The 12,459-nt window shown below is 39.2% G+C and overlaps 1 non-coding gene across 1 annotated transcript; it reads right to left on the minus strand.

Moving 5' to 3' along the window:
* Nucleotides 1-431: 431 nt before the first annotated feature.
* Nucleotides 432-534, minus strand: LOC112409750 (U6 spliceosomal RNA). The gene has a single exon (XR_003005228.1). It is a non-coding gene; the product is annotated as a U6 spliceosomal RNA (small nuclear RNA).
* Between the last annotated feature and the right edge of the window lie 11,925 nt (nt 535-12,459).

The following is a 12,459-nucleotide window of genomic DNA, read 5'->3' on the forward strand; positions in this document are numbered from 1 at the left end:
AATTGACCCATTTAAAGTGTACAATTCAATGGTTTTTAGTTTATTTACAGAATTGTGCAACCGTCACCATAACCTAATTTTAGAACATTTTCATCACCCCCAGAAGAAACTCAATACTTACTAGCAGTTACTCCCCAAACCTAACACTCACATACACCCCCGGCCCTAGCTAATCTACTTTCTATCTCTATCATTTGCCTGTTGTGGACATTTTATAAAATGGAATAATGCAGTATGTGGTCTTTTTTAAATTAAATACATTTGACGTGTAACATTGTGTAAATTTAAGATGTACAATGTGTTATTTTGATACATTTATATATTATAAATGTATCAAAATATAAATATTATATTATAAATATTGATATATTTATATATTACAATATTATTGTAATATATTTATATATTACATATTATTGCCATTGTCCCCAAAAAACACGGAATGCTTCATGAATTTGCATGTCATCCTTGCGCAGGGGCCATGCTAATCTTCTCTGTATTGTTTCAAATTTTATTAATAGTAAGTGTGCTGCTGAAGTGAGCACAGTATGTGGTCTTTTGTGTCTGGCTTCGTTCATATAGCATAATGTTTTCAAGGTTTATCCACACTGTAGCATGTATCAATACTTCTTTTTATTGCTGAATAGTATTCCATTGTATGAAAAAAAATACCACAGTGTGTCCATCCATTCACCAGTTAATGAACATTCCGGTTGTGTTCATTTTTTGGCTGTTATGAATAATGCTGTTATTGGGCTACAAGTCTTTGTGTGAGCATACGTTTTCATTCTTCTTGGGTAGATGCCTAAGAGTAGAATTGCTTGTTCTTATGATAAATTATGTTAAACTTTAAAGAAATTGCCAGCCTGTTTTCCAAGGTAGCTGCACCATTTTACCATCTCACCAGCGATGTGTGACAGTTCCAATTTCTCTACATCTTGTCCAACATTTGTTATTGTCTAGACCGAGGTACTATTTTCATTGACACTAGAATGACATTTGTTTGAGCACTGATTACATCTTTTTTAAACATCTTTATTGGAGTATAACTGCTTTACAATGTTGTGTTAGTTTCTGCTGTATAACAAAGTGAATCAGCTATACGTATACATAGATCCCCATATCCCCTCCCTCTTGCATCTCCCTCCCACCCTCCCTATCCAAATGTATATATATCAATGCCACTCGAGGACTGATTACTTTTTATTACATATTTCAGATAATTGAATTTCAGTTAGGGAAGGCTGGAGGTGATAAAAATTTTGAAAGATGGTTATTGGAAATTCCAAGATCACTTAAAATGTGTTAAAAACAGAATGAAAAAGAAAAAATATCAGGGAAAAAATGTCGATTCATAGGGTATTAATACTGATGTCAAACCTGTTACAGTGAATGACAAATGATATTTGGTACTATAAAAAACATGTCAAGAAAGCATGTTAGGGCTTCCCTGGTGGCGCACTGGTCGAGAGTCCGCCTGCTGATGCAGGGGACACAGGTTCGTGCCGTGGTCCGGGATGATCCCGCATACGTGTTAGTGCATGTGAGTTTGCGATGAGTTTGAAGCTACAAAATAATGGCTATACTTCAATAAAAAGGTGAGGCTATGAGTGGGCTCATGGTCCTTAAAGTAGAAGAAAGGTGCTCTGACTAGATCTCACGTGGACTTATCCTGCCCTGTTTTTTTTTTTTTTTTCCTTGACTGAATGTTAAGATAAAGCCAGCATCAGATGGTTTATGTTTTAACCCAGTACTTTTCAGTGAGGGTGACTTTGCCCCCTAAGGAAACAGTTGGCAATGTCTGGAGACATTTTTTATTGTCACAACTGGGGGAAGGATGTTACTGACATCTAGTGGGTAGAGGCCAGGGCTGTTACTGTACATCCTACAGTGCACAGGCAGCTGCCTCAACAAAGATTTATCCAGTTCAAAGGACCAGTGGTGCTAAAGTGGAGAATCTCTGCTTTAACAAGTGCTCCTGAAGGTGGAATAAATATAATCACTTGAAATGTTTGTTTCCCCTTATTTTGCTTCCTACGAGCAGATGCCACATTATTCCCTGACTGCACGCATGGGGTCCTAAATCTTGGGGTGGTGGGGGTGATGGCTGGGCTATATATTCGTGATAAAGTTCTCCAGTTGCTTCTGCTCTTCTCTCTTTCTCCATTCCTTCTCTTTGTGACCCAATTGAAAACTGACTCTAAGTACTCTGTAAATGCCTGTGGCCCATCTTTATTTTTTTTTAAGATTATTTTTCATGTGGACCATTTTTAAAGTCTTTATTGAATTTGTTACAATATTGCTTCTGTTTTATATTTTGGTTTTTTGGCCACAAGGCATGTGGGATCTTAGCTCCCCGACCAGGGATTGAACCTGTACCCCCCGCTCTGGAAGGTGAAGTCCCAGCCACTGGACCGCCAGGGAAGTCCCGTTGTGGCCCATCTTTAAAGGAAATGAATGTTTAGCATAAGTAATTGGAAGAATGGATATTTTCTTATTCCCATTTCTTGTTCTGTGAAGAATCAGTCATTCAGTTCCTTTCTCTGTGACAGTGCATTGGATGTTTGGGGTAAATCTCTGGGTTATCAAAGCCCAAACAGGAAAATGTTTACTAGTGTTTTCCAGAAAATTCACATTAAAATTATTTTTTGACATTCGTGTAGTAATTCTTCAGTTGATTTTACCAAGACCAGCTTCTCACTGAAATACTACCAGCAAACCCTTTTGAGACTGTACATTTTATAATGCGCATGAGGACAGGAATCTTGATATGTTCTACTTGAGTTATTTGGGCATGGTTTGTGTTACGGAGCAATTGTGTGTTTAGTTGTGCAGAATTTCTCCTCTGAACTATAAATCCCGCTTGGAAGTGACTGCAAAGGTACCATGCCAAACACGATTAAGCATGGAGGAAAGAACAGAGGCTCTGGGGCAGATGGTCCTAGATTCAGATCCCAGGCCTGCCACTTAGGAGCTAAGTGACCCAGGACAAGTTGCCTGAGCACTTTGAGCAACAGTTTTTCTATTTGTAATTTGGGAGTACTAGCTAGCTTAGAGGCAGACTGCCTAGTGCCCACTAGCCATATCTGGCTTGCTTTTGTAAATAAAGCTTTATTGGGACGCGGCCATGCCCATTCATTTGCATATCATCTACAGTTGCTTTTGAGCTACCAAGGCAGAGTTGAGTAGTTTCCACAGACTGTACGTCTGCAAAACCTAAAATATTGACTGTTTGGCCCTTCACAGAAAAAGTTCGTCAACCACAACGCTCAAAGATTTGATGGACTTAAATAGAGTTACTATATGTAAATCTTATCTCGCATAGAATCTTGGAAAATATTATTCCTTTCTAGACCAAATTCCTTTTGGACCAAATAAATTGTTCCTTTCTAGATCAAGTAAGTTGTTTTTAACAACAATAATAATACTAAAGCTAGGATTCATTCAACGTCTAATGAGTATGTCCCTACATATAAGAAGATATTTAATTCTTACAACAGTCTAGGTAGGTATGATTCTCATTTTGTATATGAAAAAGTGGAGTTTCAGAGAGTGAGTAACTTCCTCCAGGTCATAGAGCTAACTAGGAGAATTGGTGATAAAAATATAAATATCTTGGTTTTTCTCTTTCCTATTTAAACAACCTGTAAGACTTTTTTCAGGACAGTTTTTTTTTTTTTTTTCAGCACAGTTTTTGAAGCATCTAAGAAAGTAGCTGACTGTTTAAGCAGGTGAATAAACCTCAAAGGCCAGAGTGTAAATTAATTTTTAATGTTTGCTCTCAGTTGTTCTCTAAACACTCATGTTTGTATTAATTTGTTGCTGTCTTCCTTGTTCTCCATACTTGATCATCCCTCATTTCTCCTCTTTAATCTTGTGTTTCCTTCCTTCCACTTTGAAGCTCCCCTCCTTCTTTCTTAATTGAGAGCATTTTGTGAGGGAGGGTAATGAGTATCCCCTGCATCTGTGAAGCCATAAAGCAGGTGGTTGAAAGCAGCAGCTGAGTATTACCCTGCAACTCCGCTGCAGCTAACTGTCGCCAGTGCTGTTGATTCCAAGGCATTCTTCATATTCATGAAACACTGTACTGGCTTTATGGCTTATTATTTTAGGACATATCTCCCAGCACTGAGGAGTATCTTTAAGGATAGAAAGCCAACTTCATGGTCACTTCTTAGGAAGGGTTGCGGGCAGGAACGGCATTCAGCGTCAGGTGTGTTCCTTTTTTGTTTGTTCATTGGCATCTGTTTGTATATTTCCATGTACGGTCACTGGCATCTGGGAGTGTGTTTTCGTGTATGGTCATCCAGCATCTGGGGGTGTGGTTTTTTTTTAATCTTTTTTTTTTTTTTTTTCCATTTTTGGCAATGCTGCGTGGCATGTGGGATCTTAGTTCCCCGACCAGGGATCGAACCCACGCCCCCTGCATTGGAAGCGCCAGGGAAGTTCCCTGGTGGTGTGTTTCTATAGATTGTCATCTGGGGGTGTGCCTCCACAGAGGGGGAGCCCTAGCAAGCTCTTTAGCACACAGTCATCATGGAAAGTATTTCCTCCTCTACTGTAGTTCAGTGAACCTCCTTTTCCTTTTCTATCTATTGGTCCTAGTTTCTTCTCTCTGAAACTACCCGGAATAAAGTCTCATCTCTCCTCTACATGGTTGCTCTTCAGAGTATTTGATGAGTCATCTCATTCTTCAAAGCCTTCATTTTTTCCATGATAAAAATTGCATAGCCCTTGAAATGTTTCTCCTAAGGTGAGGTTCTAACTCTTTATGACCTGGGGGTTGCTTATATTGATCTGTTCTGGTGCATCAGGGTTTTTCTTTTCCAAGTGTAACTTATTTTCTGATTTCAAAGGTAATAAATATTAATTATAAAAAACTTGGACAGTATATATCACCAAAAGAAAGAAAGGAAAGGAAGAAAAGAGGCAAGGAAGGGAAAAAGGGGAAATCACCCCATTATTCCACTACCCAGATAAATACTTTAGAAACTGTAGTCCTTAATTTTCCAGTCTGTGTGTGTGTGTGTGTGTGTGTGTGTGTGAGGGAACAATGTGGGTTTACTAGTGTTCAGAAATGTTGTTCTTAACGACTACATTCCACTCTGTTGTATGGATACACGGGAACTGATCTGGGTCTTTTCTGAAGTCTGACTGACAGAGGCCATCCCCACGTCGAGCTGAACTGACCGCGGCAGAGCCGCATGGGGCCGGCCCTTGCCTTGTCCTGTGTCTTCACTTCTCTTCTGAAACATGTAAATGTGGGTCTTGAAATTAACTTACTTTTCTTAGTTCTCAACTTACGGTTTTCCTTAGCATCCGACCACGTTTAACATATCAATCTGTAGGGGAGAGGTCTGTTTGCAAATGAGATTGGCTGATACATATAATGATAACAGAATCTGTGTTTCGGGGCTGTCATGCGGACTGAATTAGTTAATATGTGAGGCGCTCAATAAAGGTTCATGTTTATTTATTTATTTCTACAAATAAGGCAACTTAGGAGTTTCATGACTTGTCCAAAGCATCACAGGTCGGGAAGGGCCCACTTGTAATAAGTATTCCATAGTGGGCAGGCCATGCTTGAGAATTTCCTTCACGCTGACTCACTCTGGGCTCAGCAAACTGTCTGTAAAGGGCCAAGTAGTAAATATGTTAGGCTTTGTGGGCCTTGAGGTCTCTGATGCTCCTACTTACCTTGTCCATGGTGATGCCAAAGCAGCCGTGAGCAGTACACAGAGGGCTGTGGCTGGGTTATAGCACAACTGTATTTACAGAATCGAGACAGTCAGACTATAGCTTGCAGGCCCTTGCCTCTCCCATCCATTAGATAAAGTAAGAAGATACTATACTTAAGTATCTTCTGGTTCTTAATGCATAAGTAAACATAAATATATTAGAAAATTTATAAATTATCTACAAACCAAAAAAAGTGTTGAAAAATAAGAATCATCTATATTCTACTACCCAGAGATAACTAGAGTTTTACATTTTGGTGAATATTTGATAAATATTCTTCCAGTAGAAAAATGTTCTTAATCTCTTCCCTTAGTAGGTCTCTCAGAGCTTGGTTTATTTGTGATTTCCTTCGTAACACTAAGGCTTAATTATGGTTATTAGTGGGCGGGACCGCTGTCTGGGTCTAGTACCCACTGCACTGAAGGCCAGGGGAGAGGTGGTGGCATAATATATTATAGGTTTACTCTTTTCCGAGTTGTCTTCTCTCTTCATTGAATAGCAAACTTTCTTATGTGATTGTCATGCTAGGTGCTCCCATACTATTCAGTATCTGTGGGGCTTGGACTTGTTTCATTATGCGAGACATTTGCTAAAACCTTTTAGCCAATATCCCTTAAGTTTTATATATGCATACATAAATAAGTCAGATTTCTTAATGATGTTAAAAGTTAATGCAGAGGCACACACATGCACTTATCTTTGTGACTGTCAGACATATCTCTGAGAATTATTAACTCTTGAGCACTAACTATATATTAGACACCATGCTAAATACTTTACATGTGTCATTTCACTGAATCCTTCCCAAACTGAGAATATAGACGTACTGTTCTCATTTTACAGACAAGTAAATGAAGGCTTCTAGAGGTTGAGTTACTTGTCCAAGACAACAGAGACCAGGGATTTGAACTCGAGTCTGTGGACTCCTTTTTAAGCCTGCATATGTGTTATAGCTTTGTCTGGTGCTAATTATCCCCCTTCATTTTTGTTTCAGATGGCGGCCTTTTTTAGCGTAGGGGAAGTTAAAATCCCAGTTGCGAATTACCTTTATCACTTGACAAGCAGAGGCACTTAAGACGGTGTCAGTTATCTGCATCGGTTGTCATATGCTGGCGAAGCCCCTCCTCACTCTGGTGACTCCTTCCATCATGTTCGCCATTGGGTTTTGCACGGGAGAAGAGCTGTCTCTCTCCTGTGAAGGATGCTGAGCTTTTGTCTCTGCTTCTGTTGATTGAAACATCGCAGCCCTTCTTTGTTTGGTACTTGCTACTCCAGTTATGGTGTTGGCACAGACCACACCTGCAGCATCATGTTACTCTCCTGTGCTAAAAATAACCGAGACCCTGGCTGAGACTTCATATATAATTCATGGCTCTGATTTATTAATCTCTCCATTAAGCTAGAAAATGACATTTTTGCTGGCTGCATTCCAATCTACATTATATTAGACTTTGAGAATTTGCATGAACTTGAATACCCTCCGTGTGTGTGTGTGTGTGTGTGTGTATTGTGTACTTATTTGTGGTTTTAGTAACAACAGAGTCATCTCTGTGTACAACTCCCTTAATCTTTCACTTAACCCCTGACTTCAGACTCATAACACAAAAGTAATATCTAAAAGAAGCAAATATCAGATGCTTGATGATAGTAAATATACAGAACCAGAAAGAAAAAGAAGAGTTTTGCCTTTTTTATATAGCCTTAAAGTTAAATTTGTATTCAGCGAGTGATGAAGGGCAACACTTTGAAGCCAGTTCATTCATTCAGTGTGTATTTAGTGAGCTCCTCCTGAGCGCTAGGAGCACGTGGGATGCGGTACCCTGATCAGAGTACTACTGATAGTAGATCAACTTTCATACTACCCCCTAAGTCTTTAAAGTAAATAAAAATCCTTTCCCACTCCCATATGCACACCAGAGTTGGTTCCTTTTACCCGAGATTTTAAGACATCTTGGAAAGTGTGAACATATTTTAAGTGTTCTCTCAGACGTTTCTCTGAGAGCTACACCCTGAGGGGTTGCTTCACCTTCTTGGATTCCACCCCCACCACTTGGCCTTGGGCACAACGAGGCTCTTCAGAGCAGGAAGGGAGGACATGGTTATAACAGGTCAATAAATGAAGGAGTAGACCCACGCATCAGAGTCCTGATGAGCTGCCATCAGATTCTACCAACCAACCATCAAGTCTTTGGAATTTTTACACCCTGGCCTCTCAAGCCCCCTTTGAACAGTGACCATGTCCTTAGGGGATCAACCCCACCTTGGGTTGAAAACAATGCCACTTAGACATTGCATTTTGCAATTGTTTTACCTGTTATTAACATAATAATTGTCCTTCTTACTACTGAGTTGCCAAATTCATTTATTAATATAGAATTTTTTAGGAATGGGGTTGGAGAGGACACTTTGGTTATATTTCCATTTCATGGCTGAAGAAACACAGTCATTAGAATTAAGAGGTTTCTCAAGGTGGCCTCAATGTTTTGTGATGAAGAAAAAATTTAAATTCTGGACTCTTGACTTCAAGTTCGCCACCTACTTCACTATACCTTTGCTGCCTTTAACCCACATTTATCAATTTATTGTTTTATCTCAAATATAATGTTTCTTAGGAAATGTCTTTTTTTAAATTAATTTTTATTGGAGTATATTGATTTACAATATTGTGTTAGTTTCTGCTGTACAGCTAAGTGAATCAGTTATACATATACATGTATCTACTCTTTTAGGTTCTTTTCCCATGTAAGTCATTAGAGTATTGAGTAGAGTTCCCTGTGCTATACAGTAGTTCTTATTAGCTATCTATTTAATATATATTAGTGTGTATATGTCAATCTCAATCTCCCAATTTATCCCTCCCCCCCTTTCCCCCTTGGTAACCATAAGTTTGTTTTCTACATCTGTGACTCTATTTCTGTTTTGTAAATAAGTTCGTTGTACAATTTTTTTAGATTCCACATACAAACAATATCATATGATAATTTGTCTTCCTCTGTCTGACTTCACTCGGTATGATAATCTCTAGGTCCATCCATGTTGCTGCAGATGGCATTATTTTATTCTTTTTTATGGCTGAGTAATATTCCATTGTATATATGTACCACATCTTAATCCATTCACCTGTCAATGGACACTTAGGTTGCTTCCATGTCTTGGCTATTGTATAAATAGTGCTACAATGAACATTGGGGTGCATGTATATCCAGAGAAAACCCCTAGCTATAACTGGTTCAAGAAAAAGGTGTGACCTGTACCAAGCCAGTCAGATTCCTGCCCCTGGGCTTTTCTGGAGTTGAGGCAGGGTACTCTTGCTTTTCTTCTGAGGTTGCTAGTTTTAAGCAGGGCCGCCACACAGTGTAGCTCAAGGGATCCTCATTCATTAAGGATAAGGAGAGCCTTGAACTACCAGTGGTCTTCTTTTCTATGATGTGAGGAGGAACTGCCTGAAAATGAGACAGCACAGAGGAAAGCATTGCTTAGAACTTATTGTAATAGACAGGTTCTCAACATCAGCTGAATCATTGGATTAAAATGGGCTGAAAGTTAGTTATACTCCTGCAACTTCTTAGTTACATGAGTGTCTTATTTTCCTATTGCTGCGGTAACAAATTGTCCGGAATGTAGTAGCTTCAAACAACACATATTTATTAACTTGTAATTTGCAAGTCAGAAGTCTAAAATGTCTCTGCCTTTTCCACCTTCTAGGGCCTGCCTGCCTTCCTTGGTTCATGGTTCCTCATCACTCTGACCTCTGCTTCTGCCATCACATCTTTCTCTGACTCTGACTCTCCTCCCTCTTTTCCCTTATAAGGCCCCTTGTGATTACCTTGGACACACTTAGGTTATCAAGTAATCTAAGATAATCACCCCATCTCAAAATCCTTAACATAAGCACATCAGCAAAAGTCCCCTTTGCCTGGTAAGGAGGCATATTTTCAGATTCTGGGGATTAGGACATAGACATCTTTGGGGACCTACCACAATGAGCAAATTCATTCCTTTTTGGTTTAGGCTGGTCTGAGTTGGCATACTGTTATTTGCAACCAAGAGTCTTGAAAAGTACTGTATTAAAGAAAATGAGATACAGGAGCAATTTAAGAACCTTTTATGTAGATATTTGGAATTATAAAGCATTTTTGGAAATCTGAAAAAATTGTACAGAGAACATTAAATTATACATAAAACTTTAAATGACTTCAATATTTTCCTGTCCTTTAATCTCTTTGTACCTTTTTAAAACTTTTTTTTTCACTTTTGTTATGCTACCGACTGGGAATTCTCTTTCACATACTCTTGTTCTCCCTCAAGTTCACCTTTAAAATATCTTGCTTCCGGGCTTCCCTGGTGGCGCAGTGGTTGAGTCCGCCTGCCGATGCAGGGGACACGGGTTCGTGCCCTGGTCGGGGAAGATCCCAATTATATGCTACAGAGCCTTTCTGCAATATTTTTCTTCCTGTTATCCATTTTTCTTCTTTCCTCTCAACTGTCACTCTTCTTGTTTTTCAGAATATTCATCTTTGCCTATTTATTTATTTAAAAAAATTTTAATCATGTTTGCCTTTCTTAAATTTGAACTGTTTTCCCTTGTTCACTGTTTCTGTGAATATTTTTTTCTGTATGTGTTCGGGGGTAGGAAATAGGCTCAAAGGTTTTTTAAAAAACAGTTGTATGCTTCTGCTGTTCTAGAGAATGTTTTGTTATAATTCTCATGGATTCCCATTTCACAATAAATGAATAAAGTCTCTCGCTTCCAGAGTTGTTCTTATTCTTTGCTGTTTCTATGTAAATAATATTGTCCTATATTACTTTCCTGAAAAGCTCAGAAAATGATATTTTTAATCTTTAAGTACTCATTCATATTTTAATCTCCTCTTTTTTAAACCGAAATATTCTTTCACCAGGGCGTTTTGACTTTGTGATCATAAGGATATACGCAGGGCAGGAAGAAGTTTTCCTTAACGCTCTTAATTTCCCTGGCTGGGCCTGAAAAGTAAACTGAAAAAGACAAATGAACAGGAGAAAATCATACAAATTTATTTGACCTAAGTTTTACATGACACAGGAGCCTTCATAAGGAAATGAAGACCCAAAGAAACAGTTAGACCTGTGTATTTGGATGATAGGTTTGATGAAGAGTGGACAGTCGAGTCGTGGAGGAATATGATAGGTTAAGGAGGACGAGGTAATTGTAGTAAAGTGGGGGAACTCAGTAAGGCCTGTTTGTTCAGATTCTTGGCGTTTTGGAGATCAGGGCGTTCCTCTCCTTGGAGTCTGGGGAGGGGACCTCTCACAGGAGGGTCTTATGACCTGTTTCAGGGGGAGGAGGTCATAGTGACCTTCCTGCTTCTGCCAGAGTTTGCTCAAATTCCTTCAGCTTAAAATATTCAATCTGCCAAGGTGCCGTATTTTAAGATAGTGTGTCTGAACCCTATTAAGTACATTGTACAAGATCCTTATTTACTCAGTGACGTTTAACTATATTGCCTATGGCAATTTAGTCCAACAAATGATATTTCTGTTCTCATTGTACTAACATGCCAGAAACAACTGTTTTATATTTATTCACCATTTAGCCATCTTTAAAATAAACACAAATAACTATGTTAATAGACAATAAAAATACAAACTAACTTTAAAATGTAATCTTATTTTTCTGTAGGATTCTATGACCTCTTTCCAACTCTTGTTCTGGTACTTCCAGCGTTTTTTTCTTTTCCCTTAATTCATGTAAATTTTTCTATGTATCTACTGGATCCACAATGCTGTACAATGTTAGAGCGTAGTACGGGGAACCATGTCCCAGCTATGCTCACTTGTTGGGTATCTTTTCTGTTTTTACTCTGCTTTGTTTGTTTACACTATGGGCACTAGGGCTATAACCAGTCTTGAATACATTTTAAAGTGATTCCTTGGGAGAGATTCCTAAAGGTAGTAGATCAGGCCAAGCAATATGGTCATAACTAATTATCTCTAGTATACTTTTAGTGCTGTCAGAATAAATACCCCAGGAATTCCCTGGTGGCTCAGTGGTTAAGAATCCTGCCAGTGCAGGGGACACGGGTTCGATCTCTGGTCCGGGAAGATCCCACATGTCGTGGAGCAACTAAGCCCGTGTGCCACCGCTACTGAGCCTAGAGCCCGTGCTCTGCAACAAGAGAAGCCACCACAATGAGAAGCCCGCACACCGCAACGAAGAGTAGCCCCTGCTCACCGCAACTAGAGAAAGTCTGCGAAGACCCAACGCAGCCATAAATTAATTAATTAAAAAAAGGAATACATACCCCCAGAGAGTAAATAACTTTGATGGAAGGAAGCTAGCACAAAGAAGCAAGGAGATGAGGTTATTCTGTCATATGAACAAGAACTGAAGAAGTGGTTTTGTTTTGTTTTGTTTTAATGAGACTGGAATCTGAGAGATTTGGGGGAAAAGAGATGAGATGTATCTCCTTGGGATGGTTATTTCTGGTCTTTGAGATTACTTTCTCTTTCTTAAGTGTCCCTTTCCTCCAGTGTCACCCCGCCCCCCACGGTGTTGCACCCTTGACATTCTCTTTTTGCCCCGTCACTCTGTTGGATCCTTTCCTTGCTACATCCCCTAACTCTGAGTATCCGCCGATGCTGACGTCTTTGCTCTATTCCTCACTTACTTCAGACTGTGCCTTTATGTTGTGCATAACCCAATCGTTCTGTAGGTCTGAGATTAACTCATGACCCTTCCCT

The sequence above is a fragment of the Neophocaena asiaeorientalis genome, unplaced genomic scaffold (assembly GCF_003031525.2).
Source record: "Neophocaena asiaeorientalis asiaeorientalis breed wild unplaced genomic scaffold, Neophocaena_asiaeorientalis_V1.1 scaffold295, whole genome shotgun sequence".
Taxonomy (NCBI): domain Eukaryota; kingdom Metazoa; phylum Chordata; class Mammalia; order Artiodactyla; family Phocoenidae; genus Neophocaena; species Neophocaena asiaeorientalis.